The sequence below is a fragment of the Takifugu flavidus genome, chromosome 2, assembly GCF_003711565.1.
Source record: "Takifugu flavidus isolate HTHZ2018 chromosome 2, ASM371156v2, whole genome shotgun sequence".
Classification (NCBI taxonomy): Eukaryota; Metazoa; Chordata; class Actinopteri; order Tetraodontiformes; family Tetraodontidae; genus Takifugu; species Takifugu flavidus.
This window is the reverse complement of record NC_079521.1, coordinates 13,835,845-13,848,010: the sequence shown is the minus strand read 5'-3', so window position 1 is coordinate 13,848,010 and position 12,166 is coordinate 13,835,845. Positions and strand designations below refer to the sequence as shown.

The following is a 12,166-nucleotide window of genomic DNA, read 5'->3' as shown; positions in this document are numbered from 1 at the left end:
GGGGCCAGGGCCAACACAATATGCCTATATCCAATACAAGGCTCATATTATGACAGTCACAACATCTGGTGCAGGAAGATTTTTTTTTTTCAAAGTTTACTGCAATTTCACGTAAATTTCTAAATAAATGCCAAATATTACCACAGATCTGACTATAAGCACCGATGGATAAAAGAAAAAAGATACTGTAAAGGTCTGTAGAGAGCACATGTGAATCCACTTTGATTTTAGTGTTTGGATGTGATGCTTCTATTAAATGTATCTGCTGTCTCCTTGATCAAGGGAGTCAATAAAGGGCCGGTCCAGTCAAAGCCTCCGGGGTACGTGTGTATCCTCGAGTACGTGTGTGTGTGTATGCGCATGCGTGTTAAGGGCAAGATTCGAAGTATTCTGACAGGTGAGTGATTGAGTGCTTTCATTTCCCTGTGGCAACAATGAGCTGTGCACACAAACATGCAACATACAGACGCATACACGCGCAAATGAAAAAGTCATACCCGATAGAAGATGGAGCGAGAGCAGGAGTGAAAGAGCTGTTGTTGACTAAAGGATGCTGCCTAAATTAGCTCTAAATGTCTGGATTACACACGGGAGCTCTCGCAGAGCTTTAGCAGACACCGCCTACAGTGCTGGACGTATGTGGATGTTTCCATCATTTCCAAGGACGTGCAAACACGTAACACATGCTCCCACGAACACATTGTCTTTACGATAGTTCTGAATATGCGACAGCCTGATCACACATGAGCACGTGCATGCAATTCAGACAAAACTGGGGACATGGATGGATTAAAAATGTGTCAAAAGAATAAACACATTTTTTTCCAACCATATCGTCAGATGTTTTTGTCTCGTTCTTGGCTTCTGTTGGTCGGCAGAGCATGGGTTATGGTAGGAGACATAAAGACAGGGTAAGAAAGGAGGAGAAAAAAGAAAAGGGTAATGAGGGAGGTCAGCGCCCCAGTCTTAGATAAAGGCCCTCTCCCTCCCTACTGCCTCGGCTTTCGAAAGCCCCTGCCAGGATCGCGAGTCGTCTCACGTTACAGCTGTCTCTCAGTGTCATCGTTCAGAAAGAGAGAGTGCAAGCAGGAGGGAAACAGACAGAGTGAGAGAAAGACAGACGGAGAGAGGGAAAATGGGACAATGCCACCGCCTGAGAGGAGCTAGGCTTTCATAGATGGACAAGAGAAAAACAACAGCAGCAGGTTCAACTGGAAAAAGAAACCATGTGGCTTGGATGACTTATGGCTCTTCTTGTGTGTATTGTCATGACAGAGAAAAAGGCATTTTGTTCATTTAAAGGTGTGTTTGACCTTTTCAAGATATCATTTCAAACTGTAGTGTGAAAATATAATTTCCTTTATTCCATACAGGACTATATATATATATATATATATATATATATATATATATATAGGCTCCTAAAGGGGAAATTTCATCTTGTAATATATTGTGAAAATATAAATAGTAGTACGATTTATTAAAAGAATGATACTGGCTGCTGCACACTGGCAGTTGTCTGTGGATATGTTTGTTCACTCGTGTCCCAATATGTTCAAAACAACACCCTGGACCACAACTGACTGTTACAATTACTGATAGTATTTAAAAAAGCACATACGTAAATGTAGTGCACGGATCACAACGGTTTTCCCATTTGTTTGTGGCATTTCTTCTGCAGGTCTGCAGGAGTTAAATTTTGAAATTCTGGTTCAGTTTGGAGTCAGCTTTGCCAGCGCAGCTAAAACAAAAAGCCTCTGTGGCAGCAGTGACCAGATTTTAAATGCTGAAGAAGATCAATAAATGGGGGTTGTTGAGGCACAAGCTTATGCATTCGTGTGTGTGTGTGTGTGTATGTGTGCATAAATGCCTGTATTCTGACAGTAAATGCGTATGTGTGTGTATATGTGTGCATGTATACATTTCTCTTTACACCCTCTAAGGCTCACAGCTCCCCTGCCAGTTACAACCTATTCTATGTACATACTATCATCAAGAATCCCACTGACCCAGGAGGCACACCAATAGAGAAACCAATATCATTCCCATTCCCACATCCAGACCATCTTTCTATTCCTTTTCCCTTTTCCATCTACGAACAGCCAGCACGTATTGTGAGGGAAAGTGTAAATATAGGCCCCGTGCTACATAGGGAGAATGTCAAGGTACAGCAAACATCCAACTAAATAGCCGTTGTTCCACCATTTTCATAATCATCTTCCTGCTAAAACAAAAAGGCTAGATATGACAGACAGGTAAAAATGCCAGAAAACATCTTGTGGGGGGGGGGGGGGGTTCTGTAAATGCGATGATGTTAACAAATTTATCTTGTTCAGTTGAAATGTTAAAAATGTCTCGATCTCTTGAGGCCATCCAACACAGACACATTTCTTTTTTCACAAAAGTATAGATTTACAAGCCTGTTGTGGGGTTGTTTGTCATCACTCAAACCTGTTATAAATGGATAGACATTAAATAGATACTTTCAGTTCACATAAAATGAGAACCTTCATTGCCATATCTTTACCACATAAATATGTAATGGAGACAAATAGTGAATAATGAGGAGTGGTGCGTGTGGTGCTCCACAGTTCCGCTGAACAAGAACTACATCTGTAATTTCATCTCCTCGGTAATGTACGAAAAACAAAAACAGCCCTGAAGTGGAAAAAAAAAATCATCGGGACCTTTTGAGACTTCATTAAAAGAAACTTGCATGGACTTTCCAAACAAGGTGTCTCTTTAGAGGAGAAAATCAACCTTTTCACCTCGCTGGTGGAAAAACCAGCATCCCAACGAGACGGAGCAAGCGCAAACAACCTTGACTTTCATCAAGGAAATTCTCACATTGAATGATAAATAGAAGCCCAGGGGACGAACAGCAAAGAAGCAGCTTATCGCCTTTCCCTCCCAAATTTGGCCGCTCTGCTTTCTGTCTCCTCAAAGTCAACACTGGGTGACCCTCTTGCTCTTTACGCTGCTTATTGTTTGGTAATTAATCCACCATATGTAATCCACAGAAATGCGGAGACAAATAAAAGGGTTTCTTGGTTCTTTCACCTTAATTAACAGCTGAGTTTGGTCATTTGTTTCTACAAGAGGAGGCATATGTGCCCTGTCTCATTAACTTGGGTTTTATTTACATTTCTCCTTACAGAGATATAAGCAGATATTTGTTGCAGAAGATGGAAGAAATTCTGCCATATCAGAGATATCAGTGCAAACTGTGCGCTTTGGATGATTATCTGAGCTCCATAAATAAAAGAGTAAGATGGTTTCACCAATTTTCCATTTACCAGCCACTGTGCGCACATACAAGTAAGAAAGGTGCGTGCATGGGACAGTAACCTACTAAAAATACAGTAGGATGCAAAAACAGATAACAGAACTTATTTAATCAAAGAAACATTGTCAATCTCATGCTTCTGAGGGAGTTGCACTTGTGTTTATGCTGGGTTTCTTCTCAAAGGACGCGTCCATTTGAAGTCCTAAACTTTTGCAGTATTTAAACGACTGGCTTTGTGCACGCACATTTATAAGTAATTCGTGCGAAGAACGGGTGGCGAAAAGGAAATCGGATGATCAGAACTCTTTTTAACTGTTACCAGACAGCAGACCTCCACTTCCTCTTTAAACTTCACAGCTCTTTGTTGGCGCTCACATGCAGAGATTTGACAGGGATCCCAGATGGCCGTTATTATCAATGGATTGTTTGTAGGCTTAAATATTATCTGTCTAAATTCAAAAACTGACATGACTGCTGTATTTGAGTTAAGCTACAAGCAGACTCTTAAGGACATTACACTGACCAGAGTAAGATCTAACATTAAGTAAAGGCAATAGAATCAAGGGCAGCTGATATTACCAATTTTCCATATCTCTTGTATACTTTGATTTTTGGAATTAAAAATAACGTTTGTAGGGTCCTAAAAGTGACAATAAAGAGAATGGGGGCGTTTAAATGACATCATTTTGCAAGCAAAGGGAAGCGCTACTGCACACCACCTGATGGTGATGACTTGATCAATACATCATGCGCTCCTAATTAAATCTCTGTCACTTCGTTTAAAAATATATAGACTCACAACGGGTTTCCTCCAAATAAAACAGACAGCTCCATATTTGATACCAGAGGATTATATAGAGAATACAGCCATATGTGCACATGGGATTGTCTTCTCAAAAGCTGTCAGAGTTCTGTCAGATTCAGCACCCCAGACACAGAGCTCGTGAACCTAATTTCACCTAATCAGCTTAGTCAATAGCAACCGTTTGCTGTGACTTTGGTAGACATGCAAATAGGGCTTAACTATGTCTATCCTTAATTCCTAAATGTTCCGAGTCAGGCGGAAGTCCTTCTTTATCTCTTCAAAAACAACTGTACCAATTTGAGAGAATGAAAGTAAAAAGGGGAGAGAGAGAGAATAAAAAATCCAGCCAAGAGTTTATGGTTTGTTTGTTTTTTTCTTGACCTGGCAGGAAGAGACATCTCTGATCTGACTGTGCTTGAGGTAGCACAGTGTGCTTTCATTTCAGAACAACATGGCAAACAAACTCTGACAGATTTGTTCATCTTTTTTTCACTTTTTGTTCTTGCTCACTCTGTTTCTCAAATTATGGGAAAACACGCAGCACAAATATATTAGTGCTTGTTGGGTTTGTATGTTCAGCTGCAGTGACACACACACGCGCGCGCGCGCGCACACACACCACAGAAACAAATCTGCACTAAATGATGCTAACAATAGAGAGCTGAAATAATGGCAGAAAACTGAAAGAAACTGTTCCGTCTCAATTCACTGATACCACTAATGGCTTCTTAGCAGCTCCATGAAATCAAGCAGCTGTCATGTCGATGCATCAGCAGCGAGAGGAGGGAGAGCCATCCCCATAAGGACAGAGGCACCGCGCCTTCATGTTTGGCTAAACATCTGCTCCTCTGCACTCCAGCTTTGCAGCAATAAATGGGCAAACAAAAGAGGTGGGAGGTGAAATGATCAGATTTTCCATTTCAAAGCATTTGCTCAGTTGGATTTGTCCTCCTCATCCTTCTTAAAATGCTTAGGCATAAGGAAAAGTGAGATCTGTCAGATTTTTTTTAACAATGAGGGACACATAATGCCCTTTATAAGATGGATGACAAGAATAAGGTCACCAGTTCTTTCTGCAAAGACAGTTTACTGTCTAAACTGCTGAAGCTGTACTTCTCCGATTAATGCAGCAGGCAACACTCGGGCATGGTTCGTCTTCACCAAACGATATAAAGCTATCAACTGTGTTGATCAAGCAAAACCACACTTTTAATGTTATTGTGTTACTTCAACTGAATTAAGTCAAAGTTAGACAAAGCCAGATAATTGCATCAGACAACACATATCCCTCATTCAGGCTCAAACTGGATGCACTGTGTATTCTCCACTCCGCAATTCCCTGTCCTCCAGCTTGACCAACGGTATTAATATGTAACTAAAGAACCAGGAGCGATACAGGGACACGACGACAAATGAGCTTCTGGAGTGATTTTGCTGACTTTTTTTTTTGCCAGTTGTTTGATTCTTTGCAATGGAAGATGTCAACTGGAAAAAGGTCCAAAATGAACAGAAGCTGACATGGGGGGGAGGGTTGATCGACACCTCAGTTAATAGATCAGTTCCCCTCCAACACTTGTGAACTGCGATTTAAAAAAAGACACATTGGTGCAGTTAAATGGCCCAGTCGAGCTCTAACTGTATAGCTGACATGTAAATGTTCTGTCTGTGCGTGTTTGCTGCAGCTGCAGGTCTGTATCAGTGTGCCTGATAGCATATTTACAGACACAATCAATTCCACCGTGATAAAAAAAAATCCAACATGTACGTAATGACTTTACAATCACATAAATACTTTCGAACATCTTCTAGATCCAAACAGCATCCTTTATGAGTTAATTAGCAGATATTATGTCATTTTGGTTGTCCTGTCCAGTCATCCGAACTTATTTCGTTCTCTGTACACTTGCACCAACATTTTAAAGCACATTTTTAATTCTATAGAATGTTCCATGCGTGTCATCATTTCAGTTGGATCGTCTACCCTTGGTAATTAATAACCGTCCTTCCTCCCTTCTTTCCTTCCCTCCTCCATTCATTCATTCACTCCCGCATAACTGCTAACCCAAACACGAAACATCGCCTAATAATCTAATTTAAATAAACGCAATTAAAAACCATTGTGAAAGCGTTTATTTAATCGCAGGCTGTTAGCCTTCTAGCACCGCATCGCACTCACCTGCCTGGCCATTATGCTGTACACACGCACGTCACCTTATCTTTTTCAACCAAACCACAAAAACAAACAGCAAACTAAAACAATCTTGAAACCATCGCCGACAATCTGTTAACCGCTTTCGTTTGCTCTCTAAATCCACGTTCACGACGCGATTCTGGAGTTTGTTTTGTTTCTTTTTTCTTTTTAAATCCAAGCCTGAACTTTGGTAAAACTTGCGAGGAAAAAAAAAAAAAAAAAAAAACACGGATCCGTTTCCTTTTAAAGTCGTCTGTGTGTGCGCGTGTGTGCGCGTGAAGCGAGGGGGGGAAGGGGGGGGGGTGTGCTTCGAGGGGGGACGAATTTTAAATAACCAAGATGGCGAGAGGCTTGTTGTTTTGAAAGGGGCAGAAAAAAATGGAGGATATTGTAATATACACAAAGGGATACATTTCAACAACTCGGCCGGGCGGCTGCTAGCTTGCCAGCACGCTTCGCCGTTTGAGGAAGCGGCAGCGATATCGCTCCCCGGCCGGCTGGCCACCAACGGCAGGGCGAAAAACTCAAAACTCTGACCCACTCCGAGGGGCAGAATGAATATTATACTTCAAAGTTAATCCAAACCGATAAGGATATGTTGTGTGTTTGTCACCGACTGCTTTATTTTGGCGTCGAGGGACTATTTAACTGGATGGGGGGGGGTGTTTTTCTATCGGACGGCCAACGACAACCAGAGGCAGGCAGGCAGTTCGGTGCTTCGTGGTCACCCCCACGTTCAGCACGACAAATACGCACTTAAAACAAGCAACCGTGTGCGTGGACGACCGGTAAAAGCGAAAGAGACAAGGGGCGAATCCCTAAAAAAGTTTAAATTGTCAAAGATAAACCGAGTGATTGAATAAAACAAGCGTGAGCGAGCGGTGCGGCGAGGGACACAAAGACGATTACCACTATCAGGTCAACACTCCGGAGGAAGAAAAAACCCCACTTCGTTCTTTACGTTTCGGATCAAGAACTTGGTCGTTTCGATCAAACGTTTCGGCAGCCGAATATAAAAGCTGAATGAACGTTAACACAAAACGGAAAACTATCAATCTACCGAGCAGTTTACGCACGCTAGAGGGGGGGGAAAGAGCTAAAACTAGAAGCGGAGCCAGCTTTACGCAGCTCATCGCCCGTTCGGATGTGGAGAAAACAGCGTCAGTAGAAATAAAGCACTTACCTTTTTTTAGTTTCGATACTTTACTTATGTCCAACGCGGTTTTTTAGTTCAACGAGCACTTCGAGCCGGTCTTCTCCTCACCTCTTTTTTTCCCTTGGTCGCTTTTGGTTATGAAAGAGGTCGAGGACGAGTGATAAAGAAGGGAATTGGGCAGTAATTGAGTCTCGGTGTGTGAGTGCGTGCGTGCGTGTGTGTTAGTTACTAACAGCAGATTGAAGGAGACTCTTCTCAAGGTTTATTCAGCTCCACTTCAAGGAACCGACCTGACGTCAGCTCACTACTGCCACACAAAGAAAACTTATTATTTGTGCAGCGGCCGGAGTGAAGGAAGGCTGCTCTTATTGACCGTTATGACTGGATATGCGACGTTGTCATCGGCGCTGTCACGGATGCGGCAACTTTATCGACGTTGTTGGCGGCGTTAAACCCGCAGATTATGCGGCGACGCTCGGTTGGTCCACAGCCAAGCAAACAAACGGACGATTTAAATCGCGCCACGTTAAATAAAAATAAAAAATAAAAAAAAAGAGGAAGAAAAAAAACCACACACAAACTGCAACTTTTACAACTTTTGCTCAATTCGAGCACATGGATGATCATTTAGGGTTTGATTTTTTTATTTTTTTTAATTTGCTCATTTTGATCAATTGAATTTTTATGGAAGTTTTTTTTTCCACGTTAAAAGATGAGCTTAGATGTGAATTAGGGACTAATTGATTATTTGATTGGTTATAAAAGTAATAGACTAAATGTGACTAGGTGGAATCTATGGACAGACTACTTTGACTCTGATGAAAGGAGCATCTCTCAGAAGATGATACTTGATCAAATAAATCCAAATCAGGTGCAAGCTAACTCCAAATTAGAGCGCATTTGTCACACAAAAATGGGACAGATCTTCCCCAGGATGGGATCAATACATTGGCTGGCAAAGACAGCCATCTGTGCCTAATTGTATGCTTTACCTCCTCTTCTGAACACACAATAAGCAACAGGCTGAACGCAGGCCCTCTGACCCAGACTGGGTTTCCAGACGGGGGAAGATTATTTCATTCAACTGGAAAACAACAAGGGGGTGGAGGGTTTGGGGGAGGGTTTTTTTTTTCTTTTTCTATTTCAGTGTTGTGGGCAACTGTTCGTACGTGCCCCACCCCGACCAGGATGGGTCGCCGTGCCAGAGCCAACTGGTGTGTCTCTCGTGCTGCATGTCCCATCATCCCTGGTTGCATTGTAACAGGTATTACAGTGGATTAACAAACTGTTTACTGTTAGTTTATAGGCACCTCATAAATCATACACAAACAATGAACTCTTTGTTAGCAGCTTGATGGAGGGTTGGTTTACAGGCACATTCATATTAATGCTTCATAAACATTATAAATGACCATAACTGGATTGTGTTACTCCCCCCTTCTCTTTTTCCCCCCACCCCCTCCCTTGGCTGTGATGTCGCAGCATCCAGAAGTGTCACACGGCAATATACATTTTTAATTACCGTAGGATTTACCACGACGCTGCATTCGAGTCGTTCCAGGAGTCGTTTAGAGGCTGAAAATCTGATTCCTGCGTTTCTGAAGACAAACACGGAACCTCGTACGGCTTGTGGCATATAGTTCAAACCATTTTATAAGCTTGTGCTTCATGTTCTTTGGTCATTGATTTTCCTCTCTGCCCCTTTCCATTACCTGTTGAGGTGTGGGGGGGTGCTCTCCTGCAAACACACGCCCCAACACACGCACACTCAATCCTCTCTCTCTGTCTCTTTGGCACCCTGGTGTATTTCTTCATCTCCCTTGCTTTATGTAGCTGGAAAAAAACCTGACAGGCCATGAGGAATTAAAGTGGTTCTGTTTGTCATACAGTAGCAGCACGACGCAAGGCTTTTTAATTGCATTGGAGAATCTTCATTAAAGATAGCACATGCGGGCGGGAATGAGGGAGAGGGCTGCATGGGGCGGTGTTGAGGGGGCATTCTGAGCATCGTCATTAGGAGAAGGCACTAGCAGCATAGAAGGGTGGGCCCTCTTTGCATGCACACTGAGAATGCCTGCCGTACCTCGGTCATTTGTAACATAATAAGTGCCAGCACAATGACTGCAATGCGAGAAAGCACACCACGGGGAAGAGAAGGGGGAAGGGAGACAGCATGTCTGTCTAAAAGAGGGACTTTTTTTGTCTTGATTAGAAAGTATAATGAGCCACTAAAGAAACAGGAAAAAAAAGGGATCTCTCCTGAGACTGATGGAAAACAAATTAATCTGGTGATTTGGATTTAATTATTATTTTTCTATTAGTCCACCAGGCAAAGACAGGGACAGCCATCAAGAAGCCAGGAGCTGTGCTTGCATTTATTGATTTTTGCCCAGACACATTCAGGGAATACAGATTCATCTGCACTCCTCCCCACGCAATCCGCTATGTGGGATTCCATTAACGCAAGAAGCTTGCAGCAACTCTGCGATGTTTAATTTGAACACCATAAATAGACCCTTAAAATAGTGTTCACACACAACAAAAGTGGCCTAAGGATGTACCGGTAGTCTTTTTACACAATTGAATTAGTCTTCACTTACTGTCATGCCCTACGTAATAACTATTAAATGAACACCTAAATGAATTAAATTAAAACAATATTTATATCGAATCAGTCATGTTCTATTGTTTGTCCAATATCTTACAGGACTGCGATGCCTGTGTTTAATTTAATCTTTTGTTTTGGATTTATTCAAGAGTCCTGCAAAGCGGACTGTTATTTTTCCTTCAACCACGAAGCGTCTACATTTTCTTTTCCAATACATCAGTACCCTCAAACACAATGAACGGAGAGTTGTAATGATTTGGAAAGTCAATGGTTTGGACGGCGTGTGTGATTAAAGCACAAGGGACCAATTTGCAGCTGCTAGCTGTAGGATCCTGCTGCACCTCGAGTGGCGGTCATATTCGCCCGCTGACACGGAATTCAGCGGTCATGTCAGATGAAGACTGCTATTGATCTGAATAGGGTTTGCAATAAATTTAACGGTGGCATGTGAGATCCTGAAAGCTGCACCGATGGCGTGAAGAATCCATGTGAGAGTGAAATATGTGTGCAAGACTCACCCTTTAACCCAAGGGGGAACTTCAGGGACTCTATGACAAGCGTCGGCCTTCTGCTCCTCCTTTTTTAGGTGTACAAAAAAACCTATAGATGGATAATGATTTTGATTATATTTTCCATGCAAGGTTGACACAATCTAAATGAGCACATTTGAAGAGTGTTTATTGTGGTGGATGTAACTGAGCAGAACCCTCTGTTGCATGATGTAATACACAGAATGGAGAAATCATCATAATAGCAGAGTAGTAGAGTGACTCATTCGTTGATGAGGTGCATTCACAGTGTCATTCAAAGAGGAGCTGCACATGTAGTCGGTGTGTGACTGACGGAGAGAGAGAGAGATTAGTGTGTTCCTTTTCTGGGAATGAAGAGGCATGTGTGCCAGGAAAGGAAAGAAACAAATCCCAGCAGCCCACAGTGATGCATCTCTGCATGAAGAATTAGATCACAAGCAAATGTCACCCCAACCTGAGCAGCCAAATGACCTTGAATCGAAGGAAAACACATCTTTGCCCACGTCAGAGTGTACACGCACGGCAGAAAATGTCAGCAGATTTTCCATCTGCTAAATCCGCACCTACTGTAAGTGCAGGGCTTTAGCAAAGGTAATCGGGCTGGTATTTTTCTGTAAGTCTATGAATATCACTCTGCAGGGTCCACGCTGTTAACTACTGTTACTTCTGCGCTGTAATTTCTCCTAATTAAAATATAGCAATAGTAGAGGATGATGAATCCAAAAATGGGGAGAAGGATGAATAAAAAAAACACCACAGGCAACCCCCCCCCCCAGACACAAAAAAAGTAAACACATACACGCACAACACGCATGCACCACTTAACATTCTGTGACTTCATTGTTGTTTTCTTCTTCTTTTTGTGAAAGGTGAAGCCAAGGGGATTTTTCAAGGGAAATGGCTTTTACAGCTGAATGTTAGGCTCCAGTGAATAAGTCTGTGATAGTTAACACACTAACACTGATTTCTGTCTACACATGCACATCTCTGGAGTGTTCACGTTGAGAGAAGGACCCTTTTTTTTGCCTACCATAAATGACATGTTGTTGTTTTCCCTTCTCTTGTCTCACCGCACCCCACGCTGTGACACTTCATTTATTTACTTCAGTTTTAAAAGTATATGTACATATTAGTATACTGTACATATGTAATTTGTACAAGTAGAGGGAGAAAGAGAGGCTAACGTTTGCCTGTCACACCCGCATGTCTACTACATCAGTAAAAAATATCTAGAAAAAAATCCAAAGCAGATAGAGTGTAAACTAATTTCTGCCTTTAATGCCCCTTTTATAAATCACTTCAATGTTAAGGAATAGAACTGGTAGAATGTGGGGGAAACGACACCAGTCCTAACAAAAAATAATACTAATCATGCATATTGCCATTATGTGACTGTGTGTTTGCATCACTGAATCAATATTCGTATTATCGAAGGCTTTCATTCATCGGCGATCAGATACTGATTAATGAGATTGTTGGTGTCATTATAATGGAATGAAATTCAACGTGAACAGACCTGGCAGTTAAGAACACATCATCCGATGGCTTAAATGATCCATTTGTGAAGGAGGGTCTGACTGCAGGGAGAGG

General features: G+C 42.0%; 1 protein-coding gene across 13 annotated transcripts in view; it reads right to left on the bottom strand.

Moving 5' to 3' along the window:
* baz2ba (bromodomain adjacent to zinc finger domain, 2Ba) overlaps positions 1-7,765 on the bottom strand; it is a 53,615-nt gene extending 45,850 nt beyond the window's left edge. For 9 of the 13 annotated variants that reach the window (XM_057014320.1, XM_057014362.1, XM_057014336.1 and 6 more), the window contains exon 1: positions 7,466-7,765. The gene's annotated coding sequence lies outside the window, so the exon portion shown is untranslated. Of the gene's footprint in view, positions 1-6,267; positions 6,485-7,465 lie in introns of those variants that run through there. The other 4 variants (XM_057014371.1, XM_057014380.1, XM_057014424.1 and 1 more) reach the window with 2 other exon arrangements.
* Positions 7,766-12,166: the final 4,401 nt, after the last annotated feature.